The sequence below is a fragment of the Rutidosis leptorrhynchoides genome, chromosome 1, assembly GCF_046630445.1.
Source record: "Rutidosis leptorrhynchoides isolate AG116_Rl617_1_P2 chromosome 1, CSIRO_AGI_Rlap_v1, whole genome shotgun sequence".
Lineage (NCBI taxonomy): Eukaryota > Viridiplantae > Streptophyta > Magnoliopsida > Asterales > Asteraceae > Rutidosis > Rutidosis leptorrhynchoides.
The window spans coordinates 358,217,670-358,243,151 of NC_092333.1; positions in this window are offsets into that span (position 1 = coordinate 358,217,670).

Consider the following 25,482-nt stretch of genomic DNA (forward strand, 5'->3'; position numbering starts at 1 on the left):
TCAGTTAAAGCGTCGAGTTTGTTTAGCATCGCTATCATCTTTTTCTACTTGTCTATAATTCGGCCACAAGTAGGAAATTAAGCCAGAATGGAAACAAAAATCGTTAGCACTCACAATCAACTTTTAATTCTTTTATTTTTTTATTTTTTTATTTTTTTCATTTATTATTTACTTTGTCTGATTAATAGCTGTTGTCGATCACTCAGCTATTAACCAACCAGTTTTAAATTGAGAAGGGAATTCATACAACCTCACACTATCAACTCAATTACAAATACATTTTTTTACAGCTTTTAATTTTGTAAATTTCATCAAAAACATGAAGAACACAAGTAAACACTCTGTACGTATACTTTTTTTTTTTTTTTTTTTTTTGTAAAAACTCAAATTCGAAACAGTTTTAAAAATCTAAGAATGCTGTGAGGTTAGAAATCTTTGAAGTAAACTATCTGCAAAGTTGTAAGGTCCAATCTTCATTATCGAATTTCAATTTTGGAAGTCAAACTTTATTTTCAAAAGTCAAACAATATGTTCTTGATAAAATTCGAACTCATTGTTATGTTTTAAGTGAAATTAAGGATTGGGAAAGATTCTAGGAAAGTTTTAAAACGTATTTTGTGTAGAAATCTTGAGCTGAAACGATCTAAAAATAAAATCCAAGGTTTGAGTTTTCATTTTTTTTTCTTTTCGCGACTTACAACAGTTTTATTTTTAATTTTTTGTGTCCTAATAATTCAAGCAACTAATAGTGATTATTCTATGGATATTGAAATATCTAAATAAATCTAAAAACATTGATTCATTGTTGGATTTATACTCTGGTCGACTGAAATTTTTTTTAGAGAAGAAGAAAGAAGAACAGAAAACAATAGATAAATAAATTTAAGATAATAATAATAACAGAAAAACAGATGGGCTTGGACGGTGTAACATCCCGTTTTCTTCATACGTGTCTTAAGGTACTTATTTAATCGTTAGAACGTTTATATTTCGATTGTTTATGTAATTAAACGATATAAAGTGTTAACTCGATGTATACGAGATATATTCATATGTATATGTTTGAGAATGTATGCATGTATAAGTATATGCATGGGTTTTGATAGTGTTAAGTCATGTGAGACTTAAAGACAAAGTTTAAACGTATGTAGGAAGTGTGAACGAGGTGTACAAGTCGAATAAATTGATAGTTGTGTTAAGTTGTCAAAATGGCCAGTTACAGGCCATTGCCGCGCCGCGGAGATCTTGGGCGCGCCGCGAGAAATAAAGCAAATTAAAGTCAGGAGTGGTTTAAGACAGCGCGAAAATCCAGTGTATTGCCGCGCCGCGACAATTGAGGTAGGGACGTGACAAAGCTGCAGATCTGACCCGTTTTTCCTATTTAAAAAGGGGTGGTCCAAGGGTATTTTTGTCCATTCACGTATGGATCTGATTGGAGCTTTAAACCTCAACCACTTATCTCATTTATTCAATTTCTTTTCTATTTTCTTCTTCTATTTACTCTCAAAACATAAAACCCATTTAAATTAAAAGTAAGATTTGAGAGTGAAGAATTGTGAATTGATCTTTGGAGCAAGAAGTAAAGTTGTTCTCCTTGTTCTTAGCTACGACCCAATAGTGTTGGTAAGTCTTAACTCCATGTTTTAAGTTTTAGTTAATTTATGGCTAGGGTTTGGGCCATTTAAGACTTGTAAGACCCATTTGGGGGTTAAATGGGTGAATTTGGGTTATATTGACGAAAGGAAACCCTCGATTTGAGGTTGTAAGTGTTAGATGGTGTTGTTAGTCACTAATACACTTGTAAATGATGAAAGAATTGTTAATGGGTCATGTTTGACTAAAATTGCAAGAGTAAGTGTCAAAATGAGTCAAATGAGTAATAGTTAACCTAATTGGGTGAAATGGGCATGAAATACTCTAAGTTTGTGTTAGCTAAGGTTAGTAGACTTTAAATCACTTGCTTTAGTTATTTAAGATGAGTCTTGGCCATTTATGGGCGGTTTTGGTGTAGTTGAGTTATTTAATGCAATTGGGTCATTAAATGCTCAAGTGTAAGTAATGTGGTTAGTTCCACAAGTTGTGTATTGAATGTGTACTTAATGTATTAGGTACCTTGCTCGAAGCATACGGAAGTGTTAAATCACCATCGACGTGTTAAGGTGAGTGGAATAATTATATATGTAGGTATATGATTTATTTGCTTGTGGGGTATGGGTTAAAGTTCGATGTTGATGATACCATATCCTAGAGTATATTGTTTGTTCATTTTGATGAGGGTTAAGTTCGATGTTGACGATACCTCATGTATGGATTTAAAGTTCGTTGTTGACGAAGCCATACCACTATTGTAGTGACGTTAGTTGATGAGGGTTTAAGTTCGATGTTGACGATACCTCATATGTGGGTTTAAGTTCGATGTTGATGATACCACATTTATTGGGACAAATGGGGATTAAGTTCGATGTTGACGATACCATTCTTAGGGCTAGCCTTGGAATTTGAGTACTAATGGATGTTGTGAACATCAATGTTTGTGTATTGTGTTATAGCATATTATATTGCGCGTGATTATATGATATTGCTATACTAGTGTGTGTTATCGGAGGTTTAGCATTATACTTTAAGATGGTATGCTAATTGTAATGCTAGTATGTATGCGGAATTGTGTAAGTGTTGGCAAGTGGGTAAGTTATATACGTATATGTATAATTATTGCATTCACTAAGCTTTGCTTACCCCTCTCGTTGTTTACTTTTTAGGTTCGAACGCGGATAAAGGGAAAGGGGTTGCCGGGAATTAGATGTTCCAATATGGATGCTTGTGGAAGCTTTTTGGAAGTCGACCTAGCGTTTTGGGTAGTTTAGCCCCAAACCATGCTCGAGTGTCGTTTGGTTTAAAACTATCAAATATGGGTCGAACTTGTATTACTTTTGATTAAGAGTCTTCGTGCCCGTGATGTAAACTTTAAACATGTTGTACGTTCAAGTGGTTGTATGAAATGGTTTACGTTATGTAACCAATTATTTTGGGCATAAATGGTTGATTAATTTAAAAAAAAAAAATTTATCCGGTTGATTACGGGTTGGGTTGTTTCAAGTGGTATCAGAGCATGGTCTAAGGGATTTAGGCGACTAGAGATAGGTGCCTAGACTTAGACTTTATTGTGTATGCGCATTATGTGGGACTTGTAGGAGACGGGTCGGATCGGGGATTGGTTAGTGCCTAGTTTTAGGTGAACTAACTATGTGATTATTGTTTTGTGTTGTGTCTTGCAATCATCAAGCGAGATAGACGTTGTACTAGCGAGTTAATGCGACGTGATCGCGTAACAATGATTAGCTACCATTGTTACGGGTTCAAACCGTGTCGAACAAGCGATGTACGACGATTGTTGAGCAAGATGGGACGGTGTGGTGTTCATGCATATTGTGTCATGTCTTTTCGTTCGTTATTTAATTTACTTCGTTTTATAGAATGAAGATGAGAAATGGACATGATACCAATGAAGGAGGCACGAGCGAGGACGTTGAACTCACGGTCAAGGTTGAGGCCATCTTTAAAAGGCTAAAAACAGAATTTATTGACGATGTCCGAAAGGTTTTCCAAGAATCGGTTGATGGGCAAGTAACCGAAATGATAAATGAGTGAATGAACGCCGCGATCGAGGAGGCATTAGAAGCTAGAAACATTCATCCTCGTGGCGAAGGGGGTGATAGTAACGGTGGGAATGGAAGGCGGGACTTCCATTACAAAAACTTCAAGGATGCTCAACCTCCTATGTTTAACGGGGTGAGAGATCCATTGAAAAGCACGTGTTGGATTTTAGATATCGAGGGGGTTTTCCGTACCGCGGAATGTCCTCCCGAGAAGAAGACGAGGTACGGTTCTAGCATGTTACGTGAAGAGGCCAAGATGTGGTGGGATGATAAAATCCAATTATATGGGGAGGAGCAATGCATGATCTAGATGTGGGAAGAGTTTAAAAAGGAATTCTTCAAAGAATATCGAACTCCTTCCGACCTTGATAAAATTCGGGACGAGTTGCACAATTTGCGACAAGGTTCAATGGACTTGGTTACTCTCAAGTCTACCTTCTTGGCAAAGACTCGTTTTTATCCGGAGTATGTTGGTGACGATCGCAAGTTGATGCAAGATTTCTACCGTACCATGAACGATGAGTTGAAGGGTAAGATTAGTCGGGGAATGACTAAGTCTTTTGATGAGTTATTTGAATTGGCTCGGGGTTTCGAGCCGGAGGTTCCAAAAAGAAGCGACTTCTCTTTCTCGAAGAGAAAATTCGAAGGTTCGAGTCAATCGAACTTTTCAAACAAGAAAAACAAGAAAGGTTCTGAAAGTGTAAATAGTGTGAAGAAAGGAGGTTTTGGGAACTTTATCCCTACTTGCTACAATTGTGGGGTACGAGGTCATTTGGCTCGGGATTGTACAAAGCCTCCTTCAACAAACAAGCTCACTTGCTTTAATTGCAACAAAGAAGGGCACCGAAAGTCGGAGTGTCCCGACTTGAACACCGACCATGTTAAACGGTTAGAGAAGGCGGTGGGTATGGCTAGAGGACGAAATTATTTGATGACAAATGATGAAGCCAAGCGATCAAACAAAGTTGTCTCAGGTACTTTCATGGTTAACTCTAATCCGGCACGGATCCTATTTGATAGTGGTGTTAATTTATCGTTTATTTCTCCAAGATTTGTGCCTAAGTTAAATAAACCGCTAGTTAAGTTAAGTCGTCCGGTAGAAGTTGAAATAGCGGATGGCAAGACGGCGCTAGTGGTTGATGTGTGTAAAAATTGTAATGTTGTGTTTGGTGCCGAAAGTTTTAAAATCGGTCTCATTCCGATGACTTTGGGTGATTTTGATATCGTCGTTGGTATGGATTGGCTCGATCGTTATAGAGCCGATATTGCATGCCATGATAAGTTTATTCGGGTAAAGACCCCAAGTGAGGGAGAGTTAATTATTCACGGTGATAAACGAAGAAGACTTATGCCGATATGCACTTTTGCACGGGCACGTCGTTTCCTTGTTAGTGGTGGCATGGCTTTTCTTGCCCATGTTGTTGATACACGAGATGAGCCACCATCCATTCGTGAAATTCCGGTGGTAAGTGAATTTGAAGACATTTTTCCGGATGAGTTACCGGGTGTTTCGGAGGAAAGACAAGTTGAATTTCGCATTGAGTTTGTTCCGGGGCTACCCCCATTGCTAAAACTCCTTATCGTTTAGCACCAAGGAAATGCAAGAGTTGTTAAATCAAACCCAAGAGTTGCTTGAGAAGGGTTTCATTCGATCGAGTGCTTCGCCATGGGGCGCTCCGGTTTTATTCGTGAAGAAGAAGGATGGTAGTATGCGGATGTGCATCGATTATCGGGAGTTGAATAAAGTGACGATCAAGAGTCGTTATCCATTGCCTCAGATTGACGATTTGTTTGACCAACTCCAAGGTGCAACGTATTTCTCTAAAATCGACCTACGGTCCGGCTATCACCAAATGCGGGTCTGCGAGGAAGATATTGAGAAAACGACTTTTCGAACGCGTTATGGGCATTTTGAGTTTGTAGTTATGCCTTTTGGTCTTACGAATGCACCGGCGGCATTCATGGATCTTATGAACCGAGTGTGCCAACCTATGTTGGACAAGTCGGTAATTGTGTTCATTGATGACATACTTGTTTATTCGAAGATTATGAAGGAACATGAACATCATTTGCGGGGTGTGTTGAAGACATTGCGGAAGGAAAAGTTGTATGCTAAATTCTCCAAATGTGAATTTTGGCTAAGGGAAGTTCAATTCCTTGGCCACATTGTGAACAAAGATGGTATTAAAGTAGATCCAGGGAAGATAGAGACGGTGAAGAGTTGGGGACAACCGACTACGCCTACGGAAATCCGAAGTTTTCTCGAATTGGCCGGTTATTATCGTCGGTTTATCCAAGACTTTTCTAAGATTGCTTCGACATTGCCGAAGTTGACGAGGAAGAACACGAGATTTAATTAGGAGAACAAGCAAGAAATTGCTTTTTCAATTGTTAAAAGAGAAGTTGTGTCAAGCTCCGGTGTTAGTGTTGCCGGAAGGGGTAGAAGACATGACGGTTTATTGTGATGCTTCTTTAAATGGGCTCGGGTGCATTCTAATGCAAAGAGGTAAAGTCATCGCTTATGCCTCTCGACAATTAAAGGAACACGAAACGAGATATCCGACTCATGATCTTGAGTTGGCAGCGATTGTGCATGCGTTGAAAATTTGGCGACATTACTTGTATGGTGTTAAGTGTACGATTTATTCGGATCATAAGAGTTTAAAGCATCTTTTTGATCAAAGAGATTTGAATTATCGTCAACGTAGATGGATGGACGTAGTAAAAGATTATGATTGTGAAATACTTTATCATCCGGGCAAGGTGAATGTAGTCGCGGATGCGTTGAGTCGAAAGAGTCAACATCCGGCGATACGTGTAGGATCGTTACGCATGATTATTACTAACGATTTTCTTGTAAAGCTCGGTGAGATTCAAATCGAAGCTTTTTTTAACAACAAACATGAGGAGCGAATCGTGGGCCAAACGGAGTTCATTTCCTTAGGCCCGCATGGTTTGTTATCCTTTCAAGGACGAGTGTGGGTGCCTAAAATGGGTGATAATCGACGAGTGGTACTTGATGAAGCGCATAAGTCAAAGTATTCCATTCACCCGGGCGCAACAAAAATGTATCTTGATTTAAGAAAGGAGTATTGGTGGCCGGGCATGAAACGTGATGCTGTTAAGTATGTTGAACAATGCGTTACGTGTTTGAAGTTAAGGCCGAACACCAAAAGCCGTTTGGTATGTTACAACCGTTAGAAATCCTGAAATGGAAATGGGAGCACATTACCATGGATTTCATTACAAAGTTACCAAGGAAGGCGAGAACCCAATTTGATTCAATTTGGGTGATAGTTGATCGGTTGACGAAGTGTGCCTTGTTTCTTCCCATTCGGGAAGCGATATCATCGGAGACTTTGGCTAAGTTGTTCATCAAGGAAGTGATATCAAGGCATGGGGTTCCTATATCTATTATTTCTGATCGAGATACCCGTTTCACATCTCGATTTTGGGAAAAGTTTCATGAAGATATGAGTACACAATTGAAATTGAGCACGGCGTATCATCCTCAAACGGACGGTCAAACCGAACGTACGAATCAAACATTGGAGGATATGTTACGGGCGTGTATTATAGTCTTCGGTGGTAGTTGGGATGAGCACTTGCCTTTGGTGGAATTCTCGTACAATAATAGCTATCATGCTAGTATTGGAATGCCACCGTATGAGATGTTATATGGGCGAAGGTGTCGAACTCCCACTTGTTGGGGTGAAGTGGGTCAGAGAGAAATCGGGAGTACCGATTTGGTTCTAGAGATGAATAGTAAGATTGATATGATTCGGGGTCATTTGAAAAAGGCTCAAGATAGACAAAAGTCGTATGCCGAAAAACGAAGGCGACCGATCGAATTCCCAGAAGGCGACATGGTGATGCTTAAAGTTTCGCCATGGAAAGGTGTTATTCGGTTTCAAAAATAAGGAAAGTTAGCTCCTCGGTTTATTGGTCCGTTTAAGATTTTAGCTCGTGTTGGTGAAGTTGCGTATCGTTTGGAATTACCCGAAGAGCTTGCGGGGATCCATAATACATTTCATGTTTTCCATCTCCGTAAGTGTCTTGCAGATGATTCTTCATGGGTACCATTAGACGAGATTGAGCTAAACAACAAGTTAGAGTATGTTGAGAAGCCGATTGCTATACTCGATGAAAAAGTAAAGAGGTTGAGACATAAAGAGGTGAGAACTTTTAAAGTTCAATGGAGTCGTAGTAAAGGTTCCGAGTTTACATGGGAACCCGAAGAGTTTGTATTGGTGTATCTTCCGGCTTGTCATGCGGCTTGGATCGCGAGGACGCGCTCTGATTCAAGTGGGGGAGAGTTGTAACATCCCGTTTTCTTCATACGTGTCTTAAGGTACTTATTTAATCGTTAGAAAGTTTATATTTCGCTTGTTTATGTGATTAAACGATATAAATTATTAACTCGATGTATACGAGATATATTCATATGTATATGTTTGAGAATGTATGCATGTATAAGTATATGCATGGGTTTTGATAGTGTTAAGTCGTGTGAGACTTAAAGATGAAGTTTAAACGTATGTAGGAAGTGTGAACGAGGTGTACAAGTCGAATAAATTGATAGTTGTGTTAAGTTGTCAAAATGACCAGTTACAGGCCATTGCCGTGCCGTGACAAATAAAGCAAATTAAAGTCAGGAGTGGTTTAAGACAGCTCAAAAATACAGTGTATTGCCGCGCCGCGACAATTGAGGTCGCGACGCGACAAAGCTGCAGATCTGACCCGTTTTTCCTATTTAAAAAGGGGTGGTCCAAGGGTATTTTCGTATTTTTGCGTATGGATCTGATTGGAGCTTTAAACCTCAACCACTTATCTCATTTATTCAATTTCTTTTCTCTTTTCTTCTTCTATTTACTCTCAAAACATAAAACCCATTTAAATTAAAAGTAAGATTTGAGAGTGAAGAATTGTGAATCGATCTTTGGAGCAAGAAGTAAAGTTGTTCTCCTTGTTCTTAGCTACGACCCAATAGTGTTGGTAAGTCTTAACTCCATGTTTTAAGTTTTAGTTAATTTATGGCTAGGGTTTGGGCCATTTAAGACTTGTAAGACCCATTTGGGGGTTAAATGGGTGAATTTGGGTTATATTGACGAAAGAAAACCCTAAATAGCTATAATCTAGGGTTTGGTATTATGATTTGAGGTTGTAAGTGTTAGATGGTGTTGTTAGTCACTAATACACTTGTAAATAATGAAAGAATTGTTAATCGGTCATGTTTGACTAAAATTACAAGAGTAAGTGTCAAAATGAGTCAAATGAGTAATAGTTGACCTAATTGGGTGAAATGGGTATGAAATACTCTAAGTTTGTGATAGCTAAGGTTAGTAGACTTTAAATCACTTGCTTTAGTGATTTAAGATGAGTCTTGGCCATTTATGGGCGGTTTTGGTGTAGTTGAGTTATTTAATGCAATTGGGTCATTAAATGCTCAAGTGTAAGTAATGTGGTTAGTTCCACAAGTTGTATATTGAATGTGTACTTAATATATTAGGTACCTTGCTCGAGGCATACGGAAGTGTTAAATCACCACCGACGTGTTAAGGTGAGTGGAATAATTATATATGTAGGTATATGATTTATTTGCTTGTGGGATATGGGTTAAAGTTCGATGTTGACGATACCATATCCTAGAGTATATTGTTTGTTCGTTTTGATGAGGGTTAAGTTCGATGTTGACGATACCTCATGTATGGATTTAAAGTTCGATGTTGACGAAGCCATACCACTATTGTAGTGACGTTAGTTGATGAGGGTTTAAGTTCGATGTTGACGATATCTCATATGTGGGTTTAAGTTCAATGTTGACGATACCACATTTATTGGGACGAATGGGAATTAAGTTCAATGTTGACGATACCATTCTTAGGGCTAGCCTTTGAATTTGAGTACTAATGGATGTTGTGAACATCAATGTTTGTGTATTGTGTTATAGCATATTATATTGCGCGTGATTATATGATATTGCTATACTAGCGTGTGTTATCGGAGGTTTAGCGTTATACTTTAAGATGGTATGCTAATTGTAATGCTAGTATGTATGCGGAATTGTGTAAGTGTTTGCAAGTGGGTAAGTTATATACGTATATGTATAATTATTGCATTCACTAAGCTTTGCTTACCCCTCTCGTTGTTTACTTTTTAGGTTCGAACGAGGATAAAGGGAAAGGGGTTGCCAGGAATTAGATGTTCCAATATTGATGCTTGTGGAAGCTTTTTGGAAGTCGACCTAGCGTTTTGGGTAGTTTAGCCCCAAACCATGCTCGAGTGTCGTTTGGTTTAAAACTATCAAATATGGGTCGAACTTGTATTACTTTTGATTAAGGGTCTTCGTGCCCGTGATGTAAACTTTAAACATATTGTACGTTCAAGTGGGTTGTATGAAATGGTTTACGTTATGTAACCAATTATTTTGGGCGTAAATGGTTGATTAATTTAAAAAAAAAAATTATCCGGTTGATACAGGTCGGGTTGTTTCAGACGGTTTAGTGGTGTGTTGGGTTAGCGAGAGGTATCGGGTTCGAGTCCCGGCAGTGGCGTATTCTTTTTAAACGTGTCTTCAAAGGTTGTACCTTTAAACTTATTATTTTTATTATTTCATTATAATTATTATTATTATTATTATTATTATTATTATTATTATTAATAATAATTAATTATTGTTGTTGTTAATTGTTATTATTACCAATATCATTAATATGTTTATTAAAATAATTAAAAATATTATTATTATGGTTATTACTAGTATAACTATTATTATTATTAACATGATTAGGATTATTATTATTATTATTATTATTATTATTATTATAATTATAATTATTATTATTATTATTATTATTATCATATCATGATTATTATTATGTAAGTATTATTGTTATTAGTATTATTATTTTTGTTATTATTATGATTAGTAACATAAGTAGTATTAAGTATTATTTTTAAAATTATATTATTTTGTTAACTTAAGTATTATTATTAACATTATCATTAGTAGTAAAATTATTATTATTATAGTTATTATTATTATCAATATTATTATTATTATCATTATTACTAAAAGTATCATTATTTTTAAATCTACCATTTTTATTAACATTAGTATTATTATGGAAATTAATTTTTTTATTAAAAATTATCATTTTTATTCTTAAAATTATCATCATTATTATTATTAGAAATATCATGATTTTTATCATAATTAGTATTATTTTTTATCATTATTATTATTAGTATCATTAATATATCAATTAAAGACTTTCTATATAAACATATACTCATGAAATAAAACATAGCTACATTAATATCAATATATCATATGATATTAAATAATATTTTTGATGAGTAAATTACTATAATAAAATTTAATATGAAAAGTATTAGTTATATAAAATATATATAGAATAAATATAAAGTTATCTATGTAACATATAATATAACAAGTATATTATCACTAATAATATATAAATTTGTTCGATTACCATTACATGTGTTAATATACATAATTGAATATAGGTTCGTGAATCCGAGGCCAACCCTGCATTGTTCAATATCGTCATATGTATTTTTACTACAAAATACAGTTTTGTGAGTTTCATTACTCCCTTTTTATATATATTTTTGGGACTGAGAATAAATGCGCTGATTTATTAATGTTTTACGAAATAGACACAAGTGATCAAAAACTACATTCTATGGCTGGATTATGAATATTGAATATCACCCCTTTTTAGCTTGGTAACCTAATAATTAGGAAACGGGTATGGCCCCTAATTGACGCGAATTCTAAAGGTAGATCTATGGACCTCGACAAGTCCCATCCGGGGTACGGATGCTTTAGTACTTCGAGATTATTATTATTATACAGATGAGAGGTTCTGTTTGGGGATATTCTATGCATTAAAGTTAAGTCGGTTATCAAGCGTTCACCATATGAATGATTTTTAATTCGCTGGTTACGCGTGTTATTTTGTACTCAAGTTACGTGTATAATTAATTATATGAAATCTTGTGGTCTATTAAAATGATGGAAATGAATGTTTATGATAAACTAATGAACTCACCAACCTTTTGGTTGACACTTGAAAGCATGTTTATTCTCAGGTTTGAAAAAAAATCTTCCGCTGTGCATTTGCTCATTTTAGAGATATTACTTGGAGTCATTCATGGCATATTTCAAAAGACGTTGCATTCGAGTCGTTGAGTTCAACAAGATTATTATTAAGTCATTGATAGTTTGATATATTATGAAATGGTATGGATGTCTGTCAACTTTCGATGTAATGAAAGTTTGTCTTTTAAAAACGAATGCAATGTTTGTAAAATGTATCATTTAGAGGTCAAATTACCTCGCGATGTAATCATATGTTATTGTATTCGTCCTTATGGATTAGGATGGGTCGCTTCATGTGGTATCAGAGCGGTGGTCTTTGCAAACTAGGTCTTGCATTAGTGTGTCTAACTAATAGTTGTTAAGATGCATTAGTGAGTCTGGACTTCGACCGTGTCTGCATGTCAAAAGTTTTGCTTATCATTTCGTGTCGAAAATTACCTGCTTATCATTCTTAGGGAATCACTTGCTTATCACTCTTAGTCTAGACACATCTTACTGCATTGATTGCATGAATAGTGTATAGACAAAATTCATATCTTAGCGTATCCGTTACTGTAAACTTTACCTAGTATATTCTGTAAATTCCTCCGTGATTTACGAAATCTTTTGTTATATATATATATATATATATATATATATATATATATATATATATATATATATATATATATATATATATATATATATATATATATATAGATATTCTATGTAAATTAGAATACCATCCGATAGCCAGAAAATCATTTAATTTCAAAAAATCCTATACTCAATCGTACGAAAGGGAATTCGCCACTAGTTCAAATTCCTCTGATTTCGACAGCTATTCCGACATGGATGTTCACCTAAGCTCCGAAAGCAGCGTCACCAGAATGAATCAATCAATCAGCCATCCCCAATTCATCTGATGGGTTCGTAGCCTACTAAATTATTGGAGACAAGAAGAAGGTGATCCCTTCTATCCACCATATTGCCCTCTTGGTGAAGAACCTGAAGCACTTACCGGCGAACCTGTTCGTGATACTATTTTCTCTCTCATTTCCAGAGTATCTCATCATGATTATATACTATCTCAAATTCTGGATCTTATTCATCCGCTCGTTCCGACCGACAATCATCCCGGAATAATAGAAGAAGTCAACGAATTTCGCGCTCGAGTAATCAATTTGGAGAATATGGTGCAAAATTTACCAGCTTCAGCAACATCATCGGCACCAACAGTACCATCAGTAACAGCACCAGTACCATCAACAATCCATACCTCAACATCTCATTCTGTACCTCGAGTATAATCTTCGTTCTACGTATCGTTCTACATCATTTATCTTCGTTGTATATGGCAATTATATAATCTATAATGTTTTAGAGATTATGTATTCCAGTTCTAATGGTAAATCAAATGAGATTAATATTATATTAACTCATTAAATCCATGATTACATCTGAAGAAAATATATATGAAAGTATATTTTCATAAAGATTGTAATTAAAAACTCTATCGTATAAACTGTTAATGATGAGAATATTTTAAAGGGTAGGTAATACCCGAGAAATATTTAGATTTCACATTAATAAGTTACACTGTACATTCTTCAAATCTGATTCAACATTCATTTAGTATCCTACTTACATCTACAGAGATACGAATCCGTTCACTGCAAAATAACCATTTTCATTCAATTTCATATTTGGATTTTGACCTATCAGAATCCAACAAGTGGCATAATGAAGAAAACATTGGACAAAAAAAATAAAATTTGTTAGAAACAAACAAATTAACTATGAGAAATTTTGTTAAGAATCCACGCTAACTGTTCCTAGCTAACTGATTACATTTTATTTATCGCAATTTAATTATCGCAATTTATATTCTCGTAATTTTATTTATCGTCATTTAATTTCTGTTATTTATTTTACGCACTTTAAATATCGGGACACGTATACAAGGTTTTGACATATCATATCGACGCATCTATATATATTATTTGGAATAACCATAGACACTCTATATGCAGTAATGCTTGAGTTAGCTATACAGGGTTGAGGTTGATTCTACAATAATATATATACTTTGAGTTGTGATCGAGTCTGAGACATGTATACAATGGATCACGATACGTATTAATTAATTCGAATATTATATATGAATTATTGAATTACTAACTGTGGACTACCAACATTGGACAATTAAAATGAATTAAAATATTGATTATAACATATGAAACTAAACATCTCTTCAAGTTTGCCACTTGATTTCATTTTAAACCTCATATGTATCTCGACGATTACAATATGTGTTCAAACCTTTTATGATTCTTGAAAACACCTCAATCGAGAGGATGAACCAACCGCACTTCATCTACGGAAGAAAAGATTGATACATATAGTTATGCACCTGAAAATACTCAGAACCTGAGTAAACATTTAACACGTATCTGTGCTAGCCCCTTTAGCGTTGTTATTATCAAAAATAACATTGCAATTCCTCTCTAAATTAGCCAATTTTGTCACAGCTTCAGCAAATCAACTTTGACTTTCATTCGGATTAGCCTTATTATAACCTTGATATATAAGTTTGCCTTTCATTATCATTATCGGAAAATCGTTTATATTCTACCACAATAGCAGTAAACTTACCAGCAACTTCATTACTCATTGGCTTAAGTCTCTCCAAAGAACCATTATATTTGTTCATTAAAAACCCTATCATATAGTCATCCACATCTTGTAACGAGAACTACCATACCAATTATCGGGAATCAGTAATTAGTATTTTGAAAACTCGCAGCATGTCTACATCAACAGTTATATGTATACATATAACATGTATCTCTTAGAATTATGATCTTCCATTCTGAATTTCTGAAAAGCGCTTTAGCTTATGAATCAGTTTTCTTGAAATGTCCCGTTCATATTGATTATAAACGTTCCATATTAATTGACTTCGTTGCGAGTTTTTGACCTCTATATGAGACATTTTTCAAAGACTGCATTCGATTTTAAAACAAACCATAACCTTTAAAATATAACGACGATTATCAAATAATGATAATCTAAAATATAGCGTTTTCATATGACCATTACATAATGGTTTACAATAATATTACACAACAATATATGTCTTCGAATGCAGTTTTTAAACAATATTATACAAGCATGCTGACTCCAACTCTTGTCCATAAATTAGCATGCAACAGCGGACACTCTTAATAATCACCTGAGAATAAACATGGTTTAAATGTCAACAAAAATGTTGGTGAGTTATAGGTTTAGCCTATATATTTATCAAATCGTAATAATAGACCACAAGATTTTCATTTCCATTTCTCAATAACATGCAATCTGCATAAAAATCATTCATATGATGAACACCTGGTAACTGACATTAACAAGATGCATATAGAATATCCCCATCATTCCAGGACTCACATCGGATATGATAAATCGAAGTACTAAAGCATCCGTAACTCGGATGAGGCTTGTTGGGCCAAATAGATCTATCTTTAGGATTCGCATCAATTCGTGGCAATTATCATAAACACCAATTATTAGGCTACCAAGCTAAAAAGGGGCATATTCGGTTCGATAATTCAACATAGAATGTAATTTCGATCACTTGTGTCTATTTTGTAAAACATTTATAAAACTTCATGTATTCTCATCCCAAAAATAATAGATTTCAAAAGTGGGACTATAACTCACTTTCACGTATTTTCACTTTGTTGGAAAATAAGACTTGGCCACTGGTCGATTCACGAACATATAACAAATATGTACATATATATCAAAGTATGATCGAAATATATTCACAACATTTTTATTACGTTTTAATGATTTAAGTTTGTTAAGTTAACAGTCCAACGTTAGTAATCTATAACTAGTTGTCCACAGTTAGATGTACATAAACAAATCAATATATATTATCTCGAATCAATCCACGACCTAGTGTCTACAAGTATCAGGCTAGATCACAACTCAAAGTATATATATTATTTTGGAATCAACCTCAACCCTGTATAGCTAACTCAAGCATTACTGCATATAGAGTGTCTATGGTTGTTCCGAAATATATTATATAGATGGGTCGATATGATATGTCAAAACATTGTATACGTGTCTATGGTATCCCAAGATTACATAATATATGTTAGAATACATGTGTAATACAATATAAGTTAGTTAAGTTATGATTTGTATAGATTTGTTACAAATTTCACGTTGCTACAACAAGCAAAATTATCCAATCTTGTTTTACCCATAACTTCTTCGTTTTAAATCCGTTTTGAGTGATTCAAGTTGCTATGGTTTCATAATGAACTGAAATTTATGAAACTAAACAGAAAAAGTATAAGTTTATAGTCGAAAATACAAGTTACAAGTCTTTTTTGTAGAGGTAGTCATTTCAGTCGAAAGAACGACGTCTTGATGACCATTTTGAAAAACATACTTCCACTTTGAGTTTAACCATGATTTTTGGATATAGTTTCATGTCCATAAGAAAAATTATTTTCCCAGAAGTATAGCTTTTAAATCAAAGTTTATCATAGTTTTTAATTATCCAAACCAAAACAGCCCCCGGTTTCGCTACGACGGCGTATGTTCGATTTTACGGTGTTCTTCGTGTTTCCAGGTTTTAAAACATTAAGTTAGCATATCATATAGATATAGAACATGTGTGTAGTTGATTTTAAAAGTTAAGTTAGAAGGATTAACTTTGTTTGCGAACAAGTTTAGAATTAACTAAACTATGTTCTAGTGATTACAAGTTTAAATCTTCGAATAAGATAGTTATATATATATGAATCGAATGATGTTATGAACATCATTACTCCCTCAAGATTAGTAGGTAAACCTACTAGAAGTGACAAGAAATGATCTAGCTTCAAAGGATCCTTGGATGGCTTGAAAGTTCTTGAAGTAGAATCATGACACGAAAACAAGTTCAAGTAAGATTTCTACTCGAATTAAGATAGTTATAGTTATAGAAATTGAATCAAAGTTTGGATATGAGTTTTACCTTGAATAAGAAAGATAACCTACTGTAAATAACAAAGGTTTCTTGATCTTAGATGATTACTTAGAATGGATTAGAAAGCTTGGAAGTATACTTGCAAACTTGAAAGGATTTTCAAAGTGTTCTTGAAGTGTTCTTCCTATGATGATTATAGCTTGATTCTTGAAGTAGTTTTTAATGAAAATGATGATTTGTTTACTGGAAAAATTCGTTCATAGATGTATGTGTGTGTTGAGAGAGAATTAGAAAGGAAAATGGAAATGAAATGAAGTGAATGGTGAGTGGTGAGTGCGGTTAAAAGGAGTTCTTGTTAGTTGACTAGTTCATGGTAGAAGTTAAACTTGATTAGTCATGCATGACAGAATCAAGAGTGGAATCCCATACTAGTTCCTATTGGTATATACCCATAGTAAGTACGTCTAGAAGCTGGGTATAATATGAGTATGAAGACTGAATGAATACGAGTAGAATTGTTGATGAAAATGAATGAGAATGTATTTGTAAGCATTTTTGTTAAGTATGAGTGTTTTGATATATGTCTTGAAGTCTTTCAAAAGTGTATTAATATATCTTAATACACTACATGTATATACATTTTAACTAAGTCGTTAAGTCACCGTTAATCGTTACATGTAAGTGTTGTCTTGAAACTTTTAAGTTAATGATCTCATTTAATGTAGTTAACCCATTGTTTATTATATCTAATGAGATGTTAAATTATCATATTATCATGATAACATGGTGTATGAATATATCTTAATATATATATATATATATATATATATATATATATATATATATATATATATATATATTAAAACGTCGTTACAACGATAATCGTTACATATATAACTCGTTTCGAAACTCTTAAGTTAGTAGTCTTGTTTTACATATGTAGTTCATTGTTAACACACTTAATGATATATTTAATTATCATTTTATCATGTTAAACATAGTGTATCAATATCTTAATATGATTCATATGTATTTAGTAAGACATTGTTATAACGATAATCGTTATATATATCGTTTCGAGTTTCTTAATTCAATAGTCTCATTTTTATGTATATAATTCATTGTTAATATACTTAGTGTGATACTTACTTATGATAATTCTCATGTTAACTATATATATATATATATATATATATATATATATATATATATATATCATGTAGTTGTTACAAGTTTAAACGTTCGTGAATCGCCGGTCAACTTGAGTGATCAATTGACTACATAAACTCATTTCAATTAATCAAGTCTTAACAAGTTTGATTTCTTAACATGTTGGAAACATTTAATAATGTAAATATAAATTTCATTTAATATATATAAACATGGAAAAGTTCGGGTCACTATAGTACCTACCCGTTAAATAAATTTCGTCCCGAAATTTTAAGCTAGTGAAGGTGTTGACTCATCTTCTGGAAATAGGTACGGGTATTTCAGCTTCATTTGATCTTCACGCTCCCAGGTGAACTCGGGTCCCCTACGAGTATTCCATCGAACCTTAACGATCGGTATCTTGTTTTACTTGAGTCTTTTAACCTCACGATCCATTATCTGGACGGGTTCTTCAACGAATTGTAGTTTTTCGTTGATTTTGATTTCGTCTAATGGAATAGTGAGATCTTCTTTGGCTAAGCATTTCTTCAAATTTGAGACGTGGAAGGTATTATGTACATTGGTGAGTTGTTGAGGTAATTCAAGTCGGTAGGCTACTGGTCCGACACGATCTATAATCTTGAATGGTCCAATGTATCTTGGATTTAGTTTTCCCCGTTTACCAAATCGAACAACACCTTTCCAAGGTGAAACCTTAAGCATGACCATCTCCCCAATTTCAAATTCTATATCTTTTCTTTGAAGGTCCGCGTAGCTCTTTTGTTGACTCTGGGCGGTTTTCAACCGTTGTTGAATTTGGATGATTTTCTCGGCAGTTTTTTGAATTATCTCTGGACCCGTAATCTGTTTATCCCCTACCTCATTCCAACAAATTGGAGACCTGCACTTTCTACCATAAAGTGCTTCGAACGGTGCCATTCCGATACTCGAGTGGTAACTGTTGTTGTGGGAAAATTCTGCTAACGGTAGGTGTCGATCCCAACTGTTTCCAAAATCAATAACACATGCTCGTAGCATGTATTCAAGCGTCTATATCGTCCTTTCACTCTAACCATCAGTTTGTGGATGATAGGCAGTACTCATGTCTAGACGAGTTCCCAATGCCTGCTATACTGTCTGCCAAAACTTTGAAACAAATTCGCCATCTCTATCAGAGATAATAGAGATTGGTATTCCATGTCTAGAGATGACTTCCTTCAAGTATAAACGCGCTAACTTTTCCATTTTATCATCTTCTCTCATTGGTAGAAAGTGTGCTGACTTGGTGAGACGATCGACTATTACCCAAATAGTATCATAACCACTTGCAGTCCTTGGCAATTTAGTAATGAAATCCATGGTAATGTTTTCCCATTTCCATTCCGGGATTTCAGGTTATTGAAGTAGACCTGATGGTTTCTGATGTTCAGCTTTTACCTTATAACAAGTTAAACATTCTCCTACGTATTTAGCAATATCGGCTTTCATACCCGGCCACCAAAAGTGTTTCTTGAGATCTTTGTACATCTTTCTCGCTCCAGGATGTATTGAGTATCTTGTTTTATGTGCTTCCTTAAGTACGATTTCTCTCAAATCTCCAAACTTTGGTACCCAAATTCTTTCAGTCCTATACCGGGTTCCGTTTTCCCGAATATTAAGATGTTTTTCCGATCCTTTGGGTATTTCATCCTTCAACATTCCCCCTTTTATAACCTCCTGTTGTGCCTCTTTTATTTGAGTAGTAAGGTTAGTATGAATAATTATATTCATAGCTTTTACTCGTATAGGTTCTCTATCCTTTCTGCTCAAGGCGTCAACTACCACATTTGCCTTCCCCAGGTGGTAACGAATCTCAAAGTCGTAATCATTCAATAGTTCAATCCACCTACTCTGTCTCATGTTCAGTTGTTTCTGATTAAATATATGTTGGAGACTTTTGTGGTCGGTGTATATAATACTTTTGACCCCATATAAGTAGTACCTCCAATTCTTTAATGCAAAAACAACAGCGCCTAATTCCAAATCGTGAGTCGTATAATTTTGCTCGTGAATCTTCAATTGTCTGGACGCATAAGTAATTACTTTTGTTCGTTGCATTAATACACAACCGAGACCTTGCTTTGATGCGTCACAATAAATCACAAAGTCATCATTCCCTTTAGGCAATGACAATATAGGTACCATAGTTAACTTTTTCTTTAACAATTGAAACGCTTTCTCCTGCTCATCCTTCCATTCAAATTTCTTCCCTTTATGCGTTAATGCAGTCAAGGGTTTTGCTATTTTGGAAAAATCTTGGATGAATCTTCTGTAGTAACCAGCTAATCCTAAAAATTGGCGTATATGCTTCAGAGTTTTCAAGGTTTCCCAGTTTTCAACGGTTTCAATCTTTGACGGATCAACCTGAATACCTTCTTTGTTCACTATGTGTCCGAGGAATTGAACTTCTTCCAACCAAAATGCACACTTTGAAAACTTAGCGTACAATTTTTCTTTCCTCAACAATTCTAGCACTTTTCTTGAATGTTTTTCGTGTTCTTGATCATTCTTTGAGTAAATAAGTATGTCATCGATGAAAAAAATGACAAACTTATCAAGATATGGTCCACACACTCGGTTCATAAGGTCCATGAACACAGCTGGTGCGTTAGTCAACCCAAACGGCATAACCATAAACTCGTAATGACCGTAACGCGTTCTAAAAGCATTCTTCGGAATATCATCATTCTTCACCGGAATTTGATGATACCCAGAACGTAAATCGATCTTCGAATAAACTTACGAGCCTTGTAGTTGATCAAATAATTCATCGATTCTTGGTAGTGGATAACGGTTCTTGATGGTAAGTTTGTTTAACTCTCGGTAGTCGATACACAACCTGAATGTACCATCCTTCTTTTTGACAAACAACACAGGAGCTCCCCACGATGATGTGCTTGGTCGAATGAAACCACGCTCTAAAAGTTCTTGCAATTGGCTCTGGAGTTCCTTCATTTCGCTGGGTGCGAGTAGACTCGGAGTACGAGCTATCGGTGCAGCTCCTGGTACAAGATCTATTTGAAATTCAATGGATCGGTGTGGAGGTAGTCCCGGTAATTCTTTCGGAAATACATCGGGAAATTCTTTTGCGACGGGAACATCACTGATGTCCTTTTCTTCGGTATTGATTTTCTCGACGTGTGCTAGAATAGCATAGAAACCTTTTCTTATTAGTTTATGCGCCTTCAAATTACTAATAAGATTTAGCTTCGCGTTGCTCTTTTCTCCGTATACCATTAAGGGTTTTCCTTTTTCTCGTACAATGCGAATTGCATTTTTGTAACAAATGATTTCTGCTTTCACTACTCTCAACCATTCCATGCCGATTATCACATCAAAACTTCCTAACTCTACTGGTATCAAATCAATCTTAAACGTTTCGGTAACCAGTTTAATTTCTCGATTTCGACATATATTATCTGCTGAAATTAATTTGCCGTTGGCTAATTTGAGTAAAAATTTATTATCTAAAGGCGTCATAGGACAACTTAATTTAGCACAAAAATCCCTACTCATATAGCTTCTATCCGCACCCGAATCAAATAAAATATAAGCAGGTTTATTGTCAATAAGAAACGTACCCGTAACAAGCTCCGGGTCTTCCTGCGCTTCTGCCGCATTAATATTGAAAACTCTTCCGCGGCCTTGCCCATTAGTATTCCCCTGATTTGGGCACGTAGTTTTGAAGTGGCCCTTCTTCCCGCATTCGAAACAAACAATGTGGGCGTTATTTGTTCCTCCAGTCGTTGGTCCGAAAGTTTCACACTTCGTCGCACCATGACCCGGTCTTTTACATTTGGTACATACAACCTTACAGTATTTATCCGGATGATATCCATCACACCTATAGCATGGAGTTTTTTGATTGTTGTCGCCATTGTTGTTATTGAGATTGTTGTTGGGATTGTTGTTGTTGTTATTGGGGCGTTTGTTGTAATTATTGTTGTTGGGACATTTGTTATAGTAGTTGTTAGGATTGTGATTGTTGTTGTTGCGGTTGATGTTGTGGTTGTTGGGATAGTTGTTGCGATTGTGGTTGTGATTGTTGTTGTTGTTGTATTGGTGACTCTTGTCACTGGTTTCTTCCCGCTTTCTCTTGACTTGCTTCATTTTGGCCTCTTCGGCCGCCTGCTCTTTAATCCTACCCTCAATTTGGTTCACTAGTTTGTGATCCATTCGACTTGCCTTTTGTATGGAGGCGAGCTCGTGTGAACTCACATCTTCTTGAATCCTTTCCGGTAACCTTTTTACAAATTCGTCGATCTTCTCTTCTTCGTCTTCGAACGCTCTGGGACACAATAGGCACAACTATGTGAATCGTCGTTCGTAGATGGTGATATCGAAACCTTGCGTTCGTAATCCTCTAAGCTCTACCTTGAGCTTATTGACCTCGTTTCTGGGACGATACTGCTCGTTCATCAAGTGCTTGAATGCTGACCACGGTAGTGCGTAAGCAGCATCTTGTCCTACCTGCTCGAGATAGGTATTCCACCATGTTAACGCAGTACCTGTGAAAGTATGCGTAGCGTACTTTACTTTGTATTCTTCAGTATATTTACTTATGGCAAACACCGATTCAACCTTATCGGTCCACTGTTTCAATCCGATTTGACCCTCGGTTCCATCAAATTCCAAAGGTTTGCAGGCAGTGAATTCTTTGTAGGAGCATCCTACACGATTTCTAGTGGCGTTAGATCTATTGCTAGTTTCAGAGTTATTGTTGTTATTTCGCATTGCAGCCTGCAATGCGGCTACATTTGCAGCAAGGAAAATACGGAAGTCTTCCTCGATCATATTCAGAGTATTTCGAGTAGTCGGTGCCATTTCCTTCAAAAAAAATAATCAAATGAATCAAGTTAATCATACAGAATATTAGGAGTAGTTAATAGTATTTCGTAGCATAATATGAACTCATTTATAAAAGCTTTTTCTTCATATTAGCGTTTTATAATTTATAATTCGGGTAGTACCTACCCGTTAAGTTCATACTTAGCAGCTAATATACAATTCAACTACTACAATTCTATATGAAAAACTAATAATAATATTTCGCGCTCAAACTTTTATACAATATTTTACAAACGTATAATACCGCAATTTTATATATAGCATGAAATATAGCACACAATAACTTTGATACAAGGTAGTTGCGAAGACAATTCCAGTTAATATGTAAGTCGTTCAGCAAAGGCAATAAAAACACGTAATTCATCGGTCCAGAAACAGGTCATACATTCTGGTTTTACTAATATTATTTCCCATCATTGGTCTTGTGAAAAATAACCGTTGTGGCCACTGGCTAGGCAGCATGTTGTAACGTCGTCAAAAGGACGAGGAGTACGTAATGCCCAACAGCCCTGTAACAATCTAAAAACCTTGTTTCTCACCCCAACTACTGAATCCGTCACTTGTGGGAATATTTTATTTAACAGTTATAATCCGATGTTCTTTTTCTCAATTTGGTGAGAAGCGAACATTACTAATCCGTAAGCATAACATGCTTCTTTAAATTGCATGTTTGAAGCTCTTTCTAATGCGCGAAGTCCTATGTTGGGATAGGTTGAGTCAAAATAGGTTCTCAACCCGTAGCGTAAAATTGCATCTGGGTTTCCCGCACTAAATTCCTTAAAGAAAATTCGGCGTAACTTAAAGTCTCCCCAATGTGATATACCCCATCTTTCAAAGGAAAGTCTCTTATAAACTAAGGCATGCCTCGAATGTCTTTCAAACGTTCGACAAACTAATTTCGCCATAAATAATTGTGCTGATGAATTCTGCCCAACTCTAGACAAGATTTCATCAATCATATCCCCTGGTAGGTCTTCTAAAATTTTTGGTTGTCTATCCTTAACGTCCATTTTTGTTTTTATACTGTAAAATAAACAAGGATTAGATTCGTAAAAGATAATTAACAAACAATACAAGTAATTTTTGCATATATCTTAAAAGTACAAGCACACAACAATACATATATTACACATCATGATTACAACTCTTTATTCCGACTCACTCGTTTCTTCTTCTTCGGACTTGGTTCGTTTGGCTAATTTCCTAGGGATACATGGTGATCCTCTAATACGAGCCGTCATTTTCACAAATGGTTTAGAAAAACCTGGTGGCCTAGATGTTCCCGGATTATTGTTAAAATCTAAAAAATGCGGGTGTTTACGATACACATAAATTTCATCAGGGTCGGAATCAGGTTTCTCTATTTTGATGCCATTTCCCTTATTATTCTCTTTTGCCTTATTAAATTGAGTTGGGGTAATTTCTATAACATCATCGGAATCCTCGTCGGGATCCGATTCATCAGAAAATTGGTAATTTTCCCAATATTTTGCTTCCTTGGCGGAAACACCATTGACCATTTTTAACTTTGGTCCATTGGTTGGGGATTTATTTAATCGTTTTACTATAGGTATTAATATTTCTTCCTCTGGAACCTCTTCTTCTTCTGGTTCCTCTTCTTCCGGTTCCTCCTCTTCCGGTTCCTCCTCTTCCGGTTCCTCTTCTTCCGGTTCCTTCTCTTCCGGTTCCTCTTCGAGAATTTGTGAATCTTCCCAAAATATATTCGACTCTTCATTATTATTAGGTGAGTCAATGGGATTTGTACTAAAGGTAGACATCTATCATATAATATCCAACACGTTAAGAGATTAATATATCACATAATATTTACATGTTAGTAATATGTAGTTTCCAACAAAAAGTGTTAAGTAATCGTTTTTAAAGAAAATACGGTCGAAGTCCAGACTCAATAATGCACCCTAACAAACTCAGTAAGACACACTAATGCAATTTCTGGTTCTCTAAGACTAACGCTCTGATACCAAATGAAATGTCCCGTTAATATTGAATATAAACGTTCCATATTAATTGATTTCGTTGCGAGGTTTTGACCTCTATATGAGACGTTTTTCAAAGACTGCATTCTATTTTAAAACAAACCATAACCTTTAAAATATTACGACGATTATCAAATAATGATAATCTAAAATATAGCGTTTTCACATGACCATTACATAATGGTTTACAATAATATTACACAACAATATATGTCTTCGAATGCAGTTTTTAAACAATATTATACAAGCATGCTGACTCCAACTCTTGTCCATAAATTAGCATGCAACAGCGGAAGCTCTTAATAATCACCTAAGAATAAACATGCTTTAAACGTTAACGAAAATGTTGGTGAGTTATAGGTTTAGCCTATTTATTTATCAAATCGTAATAATAGACCACAAGATTTCCATTTTCATTTCTCAATAGCATGCAATCTGCATAAAAATCATTCATATGATGAACACCTGGTAACTGACATTAACAAGATGCATATAGAATATCCCCATCATTCCGAAACTCACATCGGATATGATAAATCGAAGTACTAAAGAATCCGTAACTCGAATGAGGCTTGTTGGGCAAAATAGATCTATCTTTAGGATTCGCGTCAATTAGTGGCAATTATCATAAACACCAATTCTTAGGCTACCAAGCTAAAAAGAGGCATAATCGGTTCGATAATTCAATATAGAATGTAA